Source organism: Rhodamnia argentea, chromosome 8 (assembly GCF_020921035.1).
Source record: "Rhodamnia argentea isolate NSW1041297 chromosome 8, ASM2092103v1, whole genome shotgun sequence".
In the NCBI taxonomy this organism is placed as follows: domain Eukaryota; kingdom Viridiplantae; phylum Streptophyta; class Magnoliopsida; order Myrtales; family Myrtaceae; genus Rhodamnia; species Rhodamnia argentea.
In genome coordinates this window covers 6,576,772-6,593,791 of record NC_063157.1, presented here as the reverse complement: position 1 = coordinate 6,593,791, position 17,020 = coordinate 6,576,772, and the positions used below count along the sequence as shown (strand labels likewise).

The following is a 17,020-nucleotide window of genomic DNA, read 5'->3' as shown; positions in this document are numbered from 1 at the left end:
AGAAGAAGCTTCTCTGCGGGATCATCGAGAAGGGGCCACCTTCCATGGTCAAACGATTTTGATTCTCCAGCAAACTAGCAGGAATCATTAGGCACTAATCAGAAATTCTTTCTTTATAATTTTTTTAAAATTAATGGCATATAAAGTGGATCAAGAATACGATTATCTGCTCAAGATCGTGCTGATCGGAGATTCGGGCGTGGGGAAATCCAACACGAATCACACGAAATGAGTTCTGCTTGGAGTCTAAATCCACCATCGGGGTCGAATTCGCCACCAGGACTCTCCAGGTTCATCAATTTTTCTCTCTAGTATTTTGCTTTTTGTCTTAATTAGAATGGTGTTATTCTTGCTTGCCTGTTTTGTCTGGATTAATTTGGTCTTCGTATTCTAATTTATTTCTGCGATTTCGGGTTGGTGTGGTACGTGATTGGATTCGCCCGATGATTTTTGGTTCCCGTGTCGTTTTTCCTTAAAAATTTTCGATTTTGACATGTAGTTACAGACACAAAAGTCCCGTCAACCAAAATCAACAGGGGAAGCTTTCTTAAAGTTCTCCGATAATCTTTCATTATTGTGTTATTTTGAAATGGTCATAATCAAATCGTTTTTCGGCTTCTTTTTTTATATCTTTTTTTTCTTGTTGAATTTGACAAGAAAGTATGTGTTTCCAAAGCATCTAATTTCATGAAGACAAAAAAAAATTATGCGGAGTTTTTTGCTATATTATTTTGAATGACGAAACATATCCGATCTACAACTGCTGATAAAATTTAGCTTTTTGGAGAAAGAAACTGTAAAAGTAATCTTTTTGAAATTGCATTTGTAAAGCAAGATGATCATGGATTAAGTATTCCCATTATCATTTAGGTCCATGGCAAGACGGTGAAGGCTCAAATATGGGACACGGCCGGGTAGGAGCTGTACCGTGCCATCACGAACGCCTACCGTCAAGGCGCGGTCGGGGCGTTGCTAGTCTATGACATAACCAAGAGGCAAACATTCGACAACATCCGGTGGTGGCTCCGCGAGCTCCGCGACCACGCTGACTCCAACATTGTCATCATGTTGGTCGGGAACAAGTTCGACCTCAACCACACGAGGGCGGTCTCGCCGAAGGCGGCGGAGGGCATGGGCGAGAGGGGGAACCTGTCCTTCCTCGAGATGTTGGCTCTCGAGGCGTTTAACATCGAGAACGCATTCCATAAGGTCCTGCTCAACATCTACCATATCATCAGCGGGAAGGCGTTGGTTGCGGAGGAGGCGGCCTCGAACCCCATGTTGCTCCCCCACGGCACCACCATTAACGTCGGGAATTTCACGGGTAATTTCAGCAAGAGAGCTTGCTGTTCAAATTAACGGTCAATCAGAAGCTAATTGAGAAAGACAAATGCTGCAAGTACAAAAGAAAATCTAACAAAAATTATTCTACTATGTGATGTGGTAAGATTTTTGATTAACTGTTGAATCAACCGAGAATCGTGCTATGACATCCAACAAGAAATTGCCACATCATGTAGTAACAAAAGTTTAGCAAACTTCTTAGTACGTGTACTATTCCTCGAAAAGAACATAAAGGGTAGAAAAGGAAATTCATTCTATTTGTCGACCCTTACATGAAATTGGAAACAGTAGTAGGAAAAAATTCCCTTTGTTAAGCTTGTATTTGTCGACTTCTATTCACGGGGAATCAGTTTTTTTTTTTTTTTGTCGAATGGGAATCGGTTTTGTTAGTTGGCAAAATGTTGCATAAAGGATATTATATTATGAAAGAAAGAATTAATGTTAATGAATGTTTCAAACTCTTTTCATCTCCTATGCCTTTATAGTATTTTTTTTTTTTTGCGACGCATAATTACCATTTGTCATCTCGTTCAAATTATAGAATCTGTGTAGTGGATTATTCATTTTCTCATGAGAGCGTTTTTGAAGGCCGGACAATAATGTCAGATTTGGATATTCAGATGGGTGTTGACGCCTAAATTTTGACTAATCTATTTTTTGCATAAAAATTAGAACTAATTTTAGTTCTAAATAAAAATCATCTCACATATTTATTTTTAGCGTACATTGCATTGGCATATAATTGGGCAAGCAGAACACTTAATTTAGCATGCGTCTAGACTAGGCACGGGATGGAAAAATACACCGAGAAGATTTGAAACTTCAGGGACTGTATTGCAAATACTTAAAATTTCGGGGACTGCATTGCAAATACTTGGAACTTCGGGGACCGTATTGCAAATACCAAAAGAAGATGAAGAAGGGAAGATGATGAAGGGAAGGTGATGAAGGGAAGATGAAAATGGAAGGTGAAGAAATGAAGATGAAGAAGGGAAGATGAAAATGGAAGGTGAAGAAATGAAGATGAAGAATGAAGGGTGGAGAAATTTGGCTATAAAAGAGGGAGAGTTCTTGAGAATTGAGGAGGAGAATTTTGGTGATAGAGAAGGTAGAGAGCTCTTGAGAAGAGTTTTAGGGAGGGGAGTGGAAGAGAATTGAGAGAGTTTTGAGAGAGTTTTTGAGAGGAATTTTTAGAGAGGAAAAAGAGAGTTCTTGAGAAAAATCAGAAGAGAAAATTCGAGAGTGAAGAAAAGAGTTTTAGTCGAGCATCATCTTCGACGAGTCCCGACACATATTTCGCCTCTCGCCACCCAACAACGCCATTGCTTGCCATTTTCGACGACAGCCGCGTTCTTCCAGCTCCGAGATCTTGAAGGGAACTATAACGTGTATGTGAGTAAGATTTTGTGTAATAGAAGGTAATCCTTTCCATCTCGATCTACAAAAATGTAATCGTTTGGTTTGAACATTTGTTTGTTTATTTTAGACATGCCACGTGTTCCAAAATTTAGCATTATTACATGTTAATTTATTTCTGTAAATACTCGTGCTTGGCTGCGTTTTCTTTCTTTCTAAATCATCCATGGTGTATATCGCACAAAGTTCAATGTTTTACATTCTCATAAAAAAGAAGATAAAAAACCAAAAAATTGCATCTTTGAATTTCAAGTAAAATCCATCAAAATTGCCAAATCAAATATTTTTCATGAAAATGGTACCGAAAGGGCGTTAGAGAAATCTGACGTAACCAAATCCCCGAATTCAAAATCTCCGGTTCGCGGAAATAAGATAGTTTTCTCCCGCTATTTTATTTAGGTTTCTAATCAACCTACCGAAAATGATTAGTGGCGACTCCAAATTCAAAACACATTGCATGTTAATTATTTGAACCTTAAGTTGCGATTTGGTATGGACTTGGGAGAGTCCGAGTTAGGTTAGTTAATTAATTAACCTGATAATCCATTAGCCCGAAAATTAACTCGTTTACTTTTTTTAGGTCGCGACAATGGGACTTTAGTTTTATATCATTGTCTATAAGATTACGACATCATCTTACGTAATGTTATCCATTTTCTAGTACTTATTTGATTTGGTTACTTGTGTTTGATTCGGCATTTGGCTAAAACCTTTAGGGAAATGCAAAGACTTTTGGTTAAAAGATTTTGATCACTAGACTAGGGCTTTGTAAAGCAATTGTTCTATGAAAAGAGAAAATGGAAAGAAAAGAGTGCAGAAATCCAATTGTGAGGTAGTTGAAGCCGGCAACATCGGGGAACCTCGGTGTCATACTCCGATTCTCCAAGAAAAAAGGGCATGACACGGCCGTCCTTCTTCTTCTTCTTCTTCTTCTTCTTTTTATCAAAGGACGCAGCCTCAAACATAGCTCGAGAAAACCTGATATCGAAATATATACCTCCATATATATTTGATAAAAAGGTCACATGTCCACAAAATCAGAGCTCATCTATTATAACCAAAAAGATATACATACATATCTTTCCACATCTAGCTCGAAAATTACCAACTATATACAACTTATACAAAAATATACCCCACAATCCCAAAAGTCCTGTAGCACAGCTTGCCGAAACAAAAGGAGATAAAGGGGCGAGCAACCACAGCTCAGTGAGAAGTACAATCTCTTCTAAGAGGATCGAGAAATCACTATGCATTCATCAAAGTTAATCAAATAGTAATTCATAGTAATAACAAACTATCAATGGCTTAATCCATTAATTAATCCCATTAAACCAATTTTCGATGATCCATCCATCAAATAATCTCATGCTCATCGTTAACTATGATCACGTTTAATGCCTTGACAAGACCACCAAATTTACCCTTCTTGGGTAGGTCTACCACCCATTTCAGCCGATGGTTTGGCTCAATGACATCCCGACAGTATGGATACTAGCCCCACCTCGGTGGGTTCTAATCATAGGAACATGATCATTAACCCCAATACCAAATTCAAAAAAACCACAACGATCCAGTTTCACAAATTGAAAGCTATAAACTAAATGCATAGCCTTCCACGAAACATATTTCTCAAACAAGCATTGCGATAAAACAATCGTCAACAAGTCATATCAAATAATCAAAAGGTAGTAATAGCTCGATCCCGTTTATGCAAAATTAATGCTCTAAACGTCACATTTCTTCACCTTGTCAAGAAAATTAAATCACAGTACACGTACCCATCTTTAAATCATGAGTTTTATAAATTCTTAGAAGATAAAGTGCATCTTACCTTAAAAGTCGCAACCCAACCTATAATAGTTACTCGAACCACAAAGCTTGAAATTCTAAAAATTAATTGAAAAACAACATTAAACGATGGAAAAATACTACGTTAGCAAAAAACTTGACTAAACGACATATAAACGTCGATAATTCGATACCTATGGGCTAAAAAGCTGCTGGTCACACATTGGGCAGCCTGCGCGCAAAATTTCATTGAGCTATAACTCCCTCTACCAAGCTCCGATTAATGCAATATAGTAGTCAAAACGAAGCTTATTCGAGGTACTACAAAAGTCCCTACATAGAGAACCTCAGCCGACAACCGGAAACTAAAGAAATTAGCCCTCGAAGTATACTATTCGCATAGTACAGTTTGCACACCAGATTTGAATAACTCGCTCCGGGCAAACCACAACGTCAAATCGAGATCCGTCGAATCCTACGGCTTCATAACATCCTAAATTTTCATTCTCCAGAAGACACACAGCCCAACGCCCATGCAATTGGACACAACAACTCAGTTTCCTCCAAAATCCAAAATTTTACCCTAAACCCGAAAATCACCTTTATAGGAGAAACGAGAGGTGCGAGCACTTACCCAGCATTGCAACAGGTAGTAAAACTAGCTCGGTGAGGCGCTCGTGGCGGGTGGCGCGCGCACGTGACTATTTCTTCTCTTTTTCCCTTTCTCCTTTTTCCTTCTTTCTTCTCTTCTTTCTTTCCTTTCTCTATTTTCTTTTCCTTTCTTTCTACTACAAAATACTCCCGACCCCCTTTAAGGAGAACCAACTACTCTCTTTTCTTTTTCTCTTTTTTTTTTTATACCATTGGGTCCTGCCACTTATTTTGATCTAATAAAAAAAAACTCAAGTATTACACTTGGCGAGGGCGAGGATAGTTTCGCTACCTCCTACATCAGTCTAGCATGTTGTTGCTCTCTCTTCCCATGGCTTTACATCTCGAGTTCTCTCCATCTCAAATCCAGCTGCACTCGACTAAGGCTTGCACAACTTCGTCTATTAGGGCTTGAAATTGAACATAAACGTCTTGCAACCCTCAGCCAGTGTCGTGTGACCATTAGTGAGCTAGACTTGTTAAAAAAAAAAAAGACAAATCAAAACAGAGACCTCAACAAGGCAAGCCAAGCAACATCTGGAGTCAACGTCGCTCGACCTTGGTCGGCGTCCCTAACTTCCTTCGTGAATTCCCCGTGAACGCTTTCAAAGTGTCCTTAGATGTGGCCCTTCAACGGTAAAAATGAAAAATGAGAAAACTAGAAAAAAAAGATGTCACTAAACCCCCGAAAATTTCCCTTTCGAAAATACTAAACAAAGCCCACTTGTCTCGGACTTTCAATTTTTCCAATGCTGGCATCTTCCCAAAGTGATCCAAAACATTATTTACCAAATGCCTTACCTTTTTTTTTAAAGTGATACACTCGGATTGGGAGTTAGATGCACGCTGGAAGCCATCGATGATGCTCTTTGCACGCCGGTCTAGCAGTAGCTCGGCACCAAGGGTGTCAAGGTCCGTATTCACGGGACGGGATAATGTTAAAAGTGCGCTTTCCTAGTTGACGTTGTCATAAACCCTTGACAAGGTATACGCATTTGCATTTTTCTTGCCCAGCTTGTATTCGATAGAGCAATCAAAGCCGACCAATTTTGAGAGGAATTGTTGTTGTTCTGATGTCTGGATGGTTTGCTGAAGAAGATGGTGCAGCGGCCTATGATTTGTCCGAATAATGAAGTGAGCCTCGAGCAAATATTGACGCTACTTTTGGATGGCTGACTATATTGTGAACAACTCACGCACATAAGTTAACTTGCTGCGCATGAGGGGGGAAAGTTTGTGACTGTAAAAGGCCACCGGATGCTCGGGATGCATCAATACTGTGCCAATTCCTACGCCGCTGGCGTCGGTCTTCACAAGAAAGGGAATGGCAAAATCAAGCAGTGCCAATATCGGGGCATGACTCAAAGCATCTTTGAGGGAGGTGAAGGCATGCTCGACTTGTGCGCACCACGCGAACCCATCCTTGGTGAGGAGGTCCATGAGGGCGGCAGCTATAGTCGCGTAGTGGCGGATGAAACGACGATAATAGCCGGTCAACCCCAAGAAGCCACGAACCCGCTTGAGCGTAGTTGGGATTGGCCGGTCTTGAACAGCTTCAAGCTTTGCAAGATCAGCGGAGACACCATGCACTGAAACAATGTGTCCAAGGAATTCGACAGTGGGCGTGGCGAAGTTACACTTCGAGTGTTTGACCATCGGGTGGTGGTGACGCAGAGTGGCAAATACTTGGCGGAGATGATCAAGATGAAGGGCCAAATCCTTGCTATAAATAAGAACATGGTCGAAGAATATAACAACAAACCGACGAAGGAATGGCCAGAATACCTCATTTATTAATGCCCGAAAGGTGGATGGTGCGTTGGTGAGTCCGAAAGGCATTACCAAGAACTCGAAGTGGTCGTGGTGTGTCCGGAGGCTGTTTTGTGAATGCCTGAGGGGTCCATCCCAATCTGATGATATCCGGAGCGCAAATCCAATTTGGAGAAAATGATAGCGCCGTGCCACTCATCCAATAGCTCATCAACCGTTGGAATGGGGAATCGATCTCGAATAGTGGCGACATTAAGCTCCACGTAATCGATGCATAAGCGCTAAGAGCCGTCCTTTTTTACAAGGAGGACCGGCGGAATGAAGGCCGAGCAACTTGGGTGAATAGTTCTATCCCGGAGGAGTTCCGTGACTAGGCGTTCAATCTCATGTTTTTGGTAGTGTAGATAACGGTAAGCCCGGACATTGACCGCCTTGGTGCCGCCTTTGAGGGGAATACGGTGGTCGACATCACGTGCCGGTGGAAGGCCGGTTGGCTGGGCAAATAGGTCGTCGTACTCCGCAAGAAGCTTTGGTACCGATAGCGGAATGTCGGCATTCACGTCTGCTGGAGGTTGGTCTGATGAAGAGGCGGATAAGCACATATAGCATGCGCTTACGCCGTCGGCCACCATGAGTTTGAAAAGGCTCGAAGAGGAGACCGACAGTGCGCGCAGAGAGGGGTCACCTTGCAACCGCACCGGTTGGCCATGGTGCTAGAATTCCATTGTCATGTTTGTGTGGTGCGTTAGGACTGGCCCTAAAGTTTCTTGCCATTGGACGCCCGAACAATATCGGGTTCCCCGCAAGTCAAGAACAAACTGGTCCATGGTAAATAAATGGGTCCGAAGGAGTACAGGCACATCGTGACATATAGTCGTGCATCGTAGGGCATCACCATTGCCTACCAACACCTGGAAGGGAGTGATTGGCGACAGCGGCAAGGTAAGGAACTTGGATATGTGCGTAGAGAGGAAGTTATGTGTTCTTCCTCCATCAACCAAGCACTGAACCGATTGACCTCGCATCGTTCCCATCATGAGCGTGGATTTGGCCGAACGTTGATCCAAGAGAGCATGGAGGCTGATTTCGGGTTCAGATGGAGTGGTTTCGGTGGCCTCACTTTCGGTTGGCGGTGAGACATCATTCGAGTCGTCGAAACCCTCCAAATATAAAAGGGTCGGATGCCCCTTACAACGATGCTCGCGAACGAATTTTTCATCACGGTTGAAGCATAGACCTTTGTCACGTCGTACTTGCATCTCTTTGGCGGACGGACGTTTAACGGGAAGCCGTGGAACCGGTGGTTGTGCAGGTACATATGCGGAAGGGTACGGTGGAAAAGGCCGGTTGCGCGACTCGCTGAACCGGGCCTCATACATGCGCGCTAATGCGAAGGCATCATGTAAGTCCACGGGCCGGGGATCTTGGACGGCCATGTGCACTCGGAGCTGCAGGCTACATAAGTGTGCCGGAGTGAGTCCACGTACCTCGCTAGCAAGATTTTCAAAGGCGATCCGGTAATCAAGGACAAAACCCGTTTGAGATAACTTGGCAAGAAGGGCGGTTGCATCTTCGTATTCGGAGGGGTCAAAGCGATGACGGATAGCGCGGGTAAATGCATCCCAATCCTGTAGAAGATTTTTAGCCACTAATCCTTGATTCCAAGTGGTGGCGGGAGCATCGAGGTGCATTGCTACTAGCGTGAGTCGATCTTGAGGGTGAGTATGATAATATTGAAAAAAGTGGCTTACGTTGAAAAGATAAACAGACGGATCACCCGAAGAGAAACGCGGAAATATGAAGCGTAGTGTCGGGCCCTGCGTTGGCCTCTCATCCGTATGGGTGGGTTTCGATGGGCCACTTCCGAGAATTCCAGACGCCGTAGGATTGGATGAGGGGGGCAGTGGTGATGGCTCTGCTCGGATGATAGCCTTGAGACGTTGGTCACGTTTGTCCAGGAGAGTCATGAGGCTCTCGGCATTCGATTGATTGGTTTGAGAGGTAACGAGATCTTATCGCAATTATTCAACAGCTGCAGCAGTATCATTGGCTAGTTGTTGCACCGCTTGCAATTGGGCCTCCTGTTCTTGAGAACGTGTTGCAAGCATGATGGAGGTGTGAGTCGATGAGAGCACCAATTGTTAAGAGAATAGTTGATATAGTAGGAATAAAAAAGAGAGAAGGAGAAAGAAGGAAGAGAGGTAGGAATAGAATTGTAATTGGTTGATTCTTCAATGTAACCTAATGGCCTCTTAAATAGCCGAGTACACATGAATATCAATATAGCCAGAAACTAATTGATAACTATCTTTATTAATGCTGATCACTATCCTCGTCATAAATGGAATGCGAATCTCCTTAGCCTTGTTTAAGCATGTTTTTGCGCCTTGAATATTGTGACGTCTTGAAAATTTGGTGTCTGTAAGAAAAATTATGAATTCCAACATGGAAAATAAAATTTGGATTTTGAGGATTTAAGATACGATGATTGGTCGTTCCGGGACGTCTGTCGGAGAAAGTCAAGTTTGAATAGTCAAACATTGACTCGTAGTGTCAAGACCCTTTTCGCGCAACTTCGGACTTGTCCGAACCCTAAATGCCAAAATTCTAATTTTGCCCTCGATCGATTGAGCCAAATGATTACCGGTACCCATTTTTGCCAATTACCAATTTTCCCTTAGATTTTATTTAGATAAGACAAAAAAACTAATTTTGAAGAGACCATGGGCCCCATTCTTTTCTTTTCTTTGACCGAAACCCCCCCCCCAAACTCTTCATTCTTCACCCTCCACGTGAACACCCATCCCCATCACCTCATCCCATCCCATCTTTTCTCTCTCTCCAATTAATTCCCTCTCTCTCTCTCTCTCTCTCTCTCTCTCTCTCTCTCTCTCTTGAGCGACCAAACCCCACCCCCTCCCTCGTACATCTTCTTCTTCGCCCTCAACTTCTTCTTCTTTTTCCTGCTCTGCAACCCACCGGACGCCACACCACCATGCCCAATTATCACCACCACCCAGCCGCCTTCGTCCGCCAACCCCACGCCACTAGCTTGTCACCCCGCGCCGGTTGCTCAAGCTCAACCACGACCCCGACCCCGACCCAACCCCGTTCCGACCTCCGCCCGACCCGGATCCGCGAGCTCGCAAGCCCGACACTAGCTCCTCCATTTCAGCCACCCGAGACCCCCATCCGAGCCCGTCCCGGCCGCCATGCCCGTTCTCGACACCACCACCCTACCCCAACCCGGATCCGAACCACCCGCGACCTTCCTCTCCGTTGCTCACGCCCTTACCCGAGACCCACGGCCGTGACCCGGCCTCCATTCCGGTCGTGCCGTGCCCAGCCCCAACGCTCGATCAACCACTCCACGCCCTTGATCCGACCACCCACAACCACCTCGGTCCAGCCCCGGTGCCCGAGACCCATAGATCTGTGAACCCGAAGACCGGACCCTTGCCACTGGATGAACCCAACCCGAACCGCATCCGATCTGAACCGACTCGAAATCCACCGAACCGACCCGAACCGAATCGACCGCCACGACCCGACCCGAACAAGAACCCGACTCGAAGCCTAACTAGACCCGTATCGACCCGTGTCGCCGTTTTCGTCGCCTCACGCCCGACTCTACATCGAACATCGGAATAGTGAGTCAACCCCTAAACTCGATTATGGTGTTAACCTGCGTTCGAGAATTAGAATAATTGATGTGGACTGCGATTAAAATAATTAGCGGGTACTAGATATATTTTATTTAAATTATAATTGCATTATTTTTCTAAAGTCGGATCAGTGTATTATTAAGGTGACAATTAATCAAAGCATGAATGAATTGATCGAGATGGATTAATTAACTAAGGACGGGTTAATTAATTAAGATAGATTTAATTATTTATATTTGAGATTTATTAATTGCTAATTAAGTGGTAATTAAATCAATTAATTAGGACTGCGATAATTATATTAATTAGTCGTAGTCGGGATAATTAATTACGTTAATTAGTAATTACTTGTTTATTGGATTATTATTATTGGGTGTCTATTTGATGACTGTTTAGTGTCTTGACTGTTGTGACCGGTCATCATATATATATATAAATGTAAAGTCCGGTGGACAATATGTGTATTTATGTGATCACGTGTGGACTGACATTTTAAGCATGAAAATGGCTTTGAGCCAAGTTTTGAGCACGATTGTTTGTGTGTGTGCATTGGGTTAAATGCAAAGATATAAATTGGCTGGTTGCTCGTTGTACGTGTGTGGTCACATAATGGATACCGTTTTCTCGGGTACGTGAGGACGAAGCCAACCCCCGAGTACGAGGGTTCGAGCCTGGTAAGTTCGTGCCAAGGGTACTTGGAACCACACGACTTATTAGATGCCGGTCGTAGCTTGTGACGGACCGACGCTCTCTACAGGAATGCCCGATTGTTCATCCATGCCGAGGGTACTTGAAACCACATGGTTTGTTAGTTACCGTTGCCGAAGGAATGGAACGGTGCCTGGTCCCGCCGGAAGAGCATGGTTTTGCTAAGACCGGGAATGGTCATTAATAACTAGAACATATGTGGTGCATTGTGCATGCAATTTATGATGAGTGTTCTGGTTATGTGCCTTAGTTGTATGCATTTGATTGCATGTTATATATGAATTGTTTAATGTGTGGACCAAGGTGGGGTAAGCTTGCATGTGCTTGATGGTGGACTGTTGATTTTGGATCCGATTCGGTGATAGGTAAAGCATTGCGAGGATCGGACGCTATTGGTTTACCATCGTTATTGTATTACATGCTTAGGATGCCTTGAGCGAGTCAATGTCCTACTCGGACTTAGGCGTTGACTCACCGAGATTTTATATCTCACCCCGTTGTTGTTAACAATTTTTTAGGTCTTTAGCTTTGGAAGCCGGAAGTGTTTGCAGATTCTTTTTGAGTAGCACGGAGCGGTGTTAACCCATAATCTTGATCCGGTATATTTGAGGGTTGTAGGAAGTGGCCTTTAGGTGGGGCTTGTATATATACGTTCTTCCTAGGGTTAACAATAAATAAATTAAATGGATTGTCTGGAGTGATTTCCTGCTTTTCTATCACTATGTATTTTATAATTGTTTGGGAGTTACACGTTCCATATGCACTTAATAATAAGATAAAATAATGGGTCGATGATGTGCCTGGGACGTCGTCCTTTTATGACCTGAGGCGTTTTCGTAGTGTTGTTGTGGGCCCAAGGATCGGGGTGTGACAAATATACTTGCAGTCCTTGGGACGTAACATGTCTCCACCTATTATGTTCATTCTTGATTCCTGAATTGAATGCAATCTCTGCTGATTTTTGGATTTGGCATCATGTTAGGAAATCCAAGTACTTATTCATTTGGATCCGGCATCATATTAGGAAATCCAAGACCATTCTTGAATATTAGCGTGCCAAATGCAGCCTATGTATTTTAGTTTGTTTCATTGTATGAACAACTAAAGGAAATATCCATTATATGAACAAGTGAGGGAAATACCCTGGTTTTGGTATAGTGATATATACTCCTTTGTCAATTGGATAATGGATCTATCTTCCCGCTCCACAGAATGGAACAGCAGTAATAGTCTCTGCTGCTTCTTGTGGAACTAAATTTTGTGATGAATGACTGGAAAAGCATATCTGCTGCAGGCCTTTTTCGTGCTTTATTAAAATGGCTGTGAAACTTAGAATTTCACTATCATTATCTAATTATTTGTGAAACTCTACAAGAACTCTGATTAGAAAATAGGCCTTAAAATCCTAGTCTTACTATAAACTTGAGTTTTTGTGGTTTTAATCAGGCTGTTACGAGTTTATGCTGGAAAGAGCCAAAATAGTTATTGTAAATGAGAGTACTTGTTCGGCCGAGACTGCTCTTCTTGTAGGTGCTGATGAAGAATCAATACTTATGCTGGATCCGCTTCTCTCCTCAACATCATCGAACTTTACAATATCTACATCAGTAGTTGGCTCACGTGATCCTTGCCGATCAAGTCTTTCCCTAGATGCAACTTCGCCGACGACAAGTAACAGTGGATTAACCATGAGCACGCAAAATTTGGTTTCAGCTGAGGAAACACCCTACAGAAGCCATCTATGGTCTAGTGGGACGTTTGCTAGGTTGCATACTCCGCGTTCTACATTTAACCCAAAGGATGACATGGAGGTTTTCTCTCCCCTTGTAGACGTCCAGCCAATCACACCCTCACTTGATAAACCATGGAACGACAATGATGGTAGGAAGAAAGATCTTTCTGCTCTTGATAAGAGACTTCTTTCGCTATTGTTTCCTTCATCGAATCAACAGTATCCCTTTGCTGAGGATGGGTGTAACATTCATCCTATATTTGATTGCAAATTCAGCTCCAATTCAGGACATGTTTCATACTTTCATTTGTCCCATGAAAATGCTATATCCTTTTGTTGTTTGATGCACATTGTGAATGTTACTGTGCTCATAGAGACAATATTGCAATTTCTATTTGCTTCCATAATTGAGAGCCATATTTATGTTTTGGCTCTTTTGGGGCAAAGGTAGAAGATGGTCCAGGCCTATATGTCTTCATATAAACGGTCTAGGAGTTCGATGTGATTGTGATTTGAAAGTGATATTAAAAATTTCCTGCATTTCCCGAGTTTTCTTTCAATGAAGAGTAGAAGGCATCCTATTGTGTTAGATTAACTCTATGTCGGATTTTGTTAGAAGACATTCTATTTCGCTAGAGTAACCTGGTGGATTGTTCTTGTCTTATTGTAAACATCGTGCCACTCAACACATCTTATAGGAGTTACTTGTGAAAATCATGGACGGTTTCTTTATGTTGTGCGGGATGAGAATCGAATTTTAACACTGCTTGGATCTACTCCTCAATCATCCAAAAGTGAAGATTCTTCTATCACTCCTCCAGAAGCTTGGGGTGGGGAAAAGGTATTGGACAAATATGCTCATAGTGGCCAGCCTCTCGCTTTGCCATCCCGTCTAGGAACGTTAGTTGGAAGTCAAATATCGGGGTCAATGTTTTCGTTCCAAGATTTTCCCTCATCGGTGAGCTCGACAAGTATCAGCTCTTTAACAAATTCAAACTTCGATTACACTAATTTGCGGAGTAAAGATGCTTCCAACATTCAGGAGACTCCACTTGGATATTCAGAACTCCCTCCCTCTAGTTCATCGTCCTTGTCTTTCGGGCCGAAAGGCGTGATGGGGACAAACTATAGTGGAATCTTATGGAACCGCATCTTTGACCCACGCCACGGCGACTTTCCACTTATCTTGAGAGAATTAGTACCACTTCTTCCTTCAGCAAAGGACCATCCATTTCAGTAGGTTCACCAAAAACCAAGAAAACAAGAGTTAAAACCAAGGAAGGGCTTCTTAGCGGTTTGTTATCTAGGTCGCAAACATCATCCGCCTTGGAATCGGGGACTCTTCCAACAATCAATGTAAGCATTCAAAACTGTTTTAAGAATGTTTTGTTCTAGAAACCACAAAGAATGCTTGTCTCTATAGAGACATGCTGGGAACCACGTTGAAAACCATGCTGAGAGGAGTCGGACCGAAAATTAGGCTGAAAACCACGCCGAAAGGAGCCGGACTAAAAACCCGCTTATGGAGTGGCCAATACGGTAGAGGAATCTAAAGAGGGAGGAGCACCAAGAATTCCTCGTCTAGATTCCTCGGCTTGAAGTTCCTTTACTATATCGGAGAGAGATGGAGCAGGATAACGATAGAGAAATTGACCGTGAACTCCCTTAAAATCTGGTGAGAGTTGCATCAAGAATTCGTAGAGATGATACTTGTTCTGATCTTCAAGTTTGGATGTAGTAGAAGCAGTGCAACTAGCTAGCACATGTGAAACTTGTTATACAAGCCAACACATCAAGTTGGAACTAAAGAAACGTCATATAGTTATAAAAATCACAAACATATTGTGTACCCTAGATGGCACAACGAGGTTCCTCCATAAGTTGATAAATACGAACGTAACCCGTCAGTGTAAACATCTTAGCAATTTGATCCCATAACTGTTTCGCACCAACATTGTGAGAAAATTGGGGGCGAAGATCGGGGCTAATAAAACCAAACAAGATTGCCTCTGCTTTTTGATCAGCAACATGCCTAGCCCTAATTTCATATTCGAGTTGAGCAATCCGAGTCGCACTAGGTTTGGGCTCAATAGTATCAGACAAAGGTGTAAGACAAGAATGAGTACTATCAACATGCTCATATAAATCACAATAAACTAGAGCAGCCATCACCGAGGGTTTTCGGAAAACATAATTAGAGACATCCAATTTAATATCAATACGATCACTACTATCAGCCATGATTCCGAGAGCAGAAATTTAAAGCGGAAGCAAGAAAATGTATGGGTGACAAGGACAAAACCCGAGGTCAATTGCGAGATCGAGGCGAAAGACGAAATAGACAAGATTGATCGAGGCAAAGTTGAAGAAGTTCTGACCATGATGAGGACATCGGATGGATTGTGAGGGCGGCGCGACGAAGATACTGTTGGACGGTCGACGTAAGATGAAGGCGCAATGAAGAGGATGAGCGAAAAAACATTCTCGGGGATGCTTGGCTAAGGTAAGCAAGAGTGGCGGCTCAAAATCCCTAAGACCGACAATCTTGCCCCAACTCATTGTTTAAATTTTTTATGCAAAAGATTCAATTTATGGCAACCGCAGAGCATACTTTTAAAAAGATGAGCTCATTGTCTTCATTTCTAATGTAAAAGATCCATTTTATGGCAACCACAAAGCATACTTCCAAGACAATGAACTTGGCTCTGATACTATGATAAGAAAGAATAATTAAGAGAAAATGGTATTTGTTCTCTAATGAATAGGAGAAGCATTTATATAGGCTTGAAAAAAGTGATGAGTTTAGTACTTTTCCTATGTGAAACAAAAGGGAAAGAAGAAAAGCCTATATGTTCTACCACAAGAAAGGGTAGAGCCTAACATTAATATATACAATATATCTAATAGTTCAAACTCCTCTTTGACAGAAAAGCACGTGGTTTCGCTCCACACTAAGCAAGCGGGGTCCGGGATAGCCACTCCCGGCGAGGTCTCAAGAAGGCGGTGCCCCCTAATCTTTTACGATTTAAGCCCATATTTTTTATTTGTGGTTTGTGCTTGGACTCAAGAATATCTACCGCTATACATACTCTTTTTCGCTTGTAATTAAGTGATGTAACAAGAAGTGCGATGTGCTAATAATAGTAAGTTAAGTGATGTAACGAGAAATATGATGTACTAATTTTAGTGGAATTTTTTGTTGGATGTAACCATAATTTAAGGGTGAACCAAAATAAAATCTCGTGTTTCAATTTTTCTTTTTCGTTTTGTGTTTTACTTCGTTGTGATTGTGCGCCGGATCCTAACAAAATTGACTTGGTTTTTGTTGCATACCTCAATCGATTTGTGTGGTGAAGGAGTTTTTTGTGAGAACTCTCCGATGTCGGGGCTTCGAAGAGCGAGTTGGGCCTTGAAGTGCGAGGCGGGCTTCGCTTTTGGATTGCCGCTACTAAAACCCACGATAACGGCGTGAGAGGGCTTCCTTCGAGACCTCGGTACTTGTAATAGGACCTCTCGGCGTAGAAAGTCCCAAGCGTGATTGCCATCGTGATGGCAAGAACAAGATCCGCAACGTCCCAGCTCACATTGTCTTGGACAAAGACTATGATCGTCACTCCCAGCAAGAATCTGCTGCGGAGCGCTAAGTTCCACTAGTTGAAGTAGGAAATCTTCTTCTTCGGCTTTCGGCGCGGTTGTTGTCGAACCGGTCGGCCCCGAAGCTCTTCGGGCATGGCTTGTGGCCCTCGGTGTCGATGGATATGTGGTACGGGGCCAAAAAGGGCACGACCTTGTGGACTTTCTCTGTTCGGCTGCAAGGGCTGGTACTGTCGCATGGCCTCAAGCTTCGGATGAATCGGGACATTGTTAGCGTGACGCCCCAGAACGTCACGTGTTACACATGCTATCAATATTATCTAATAGTATTCGCATGCGGAAGCATAAA

General features: G+C 42.8%; 2 pseudogenes; both read left to right on the top strand.

The window, feature by feature from the left end:
* Nucleotides 1-14,472, top strand: part of LOC115752639 — a 44,425-nt pseudogene extending 29,953 nt beyond the window's left edge.
* Nucleotides 134-1,375, top strand: LOC115731960 (annotated as a pseudogene).
* Nucleotides 14,473-17,020: the final 2,548 nt, after the last annotated feature.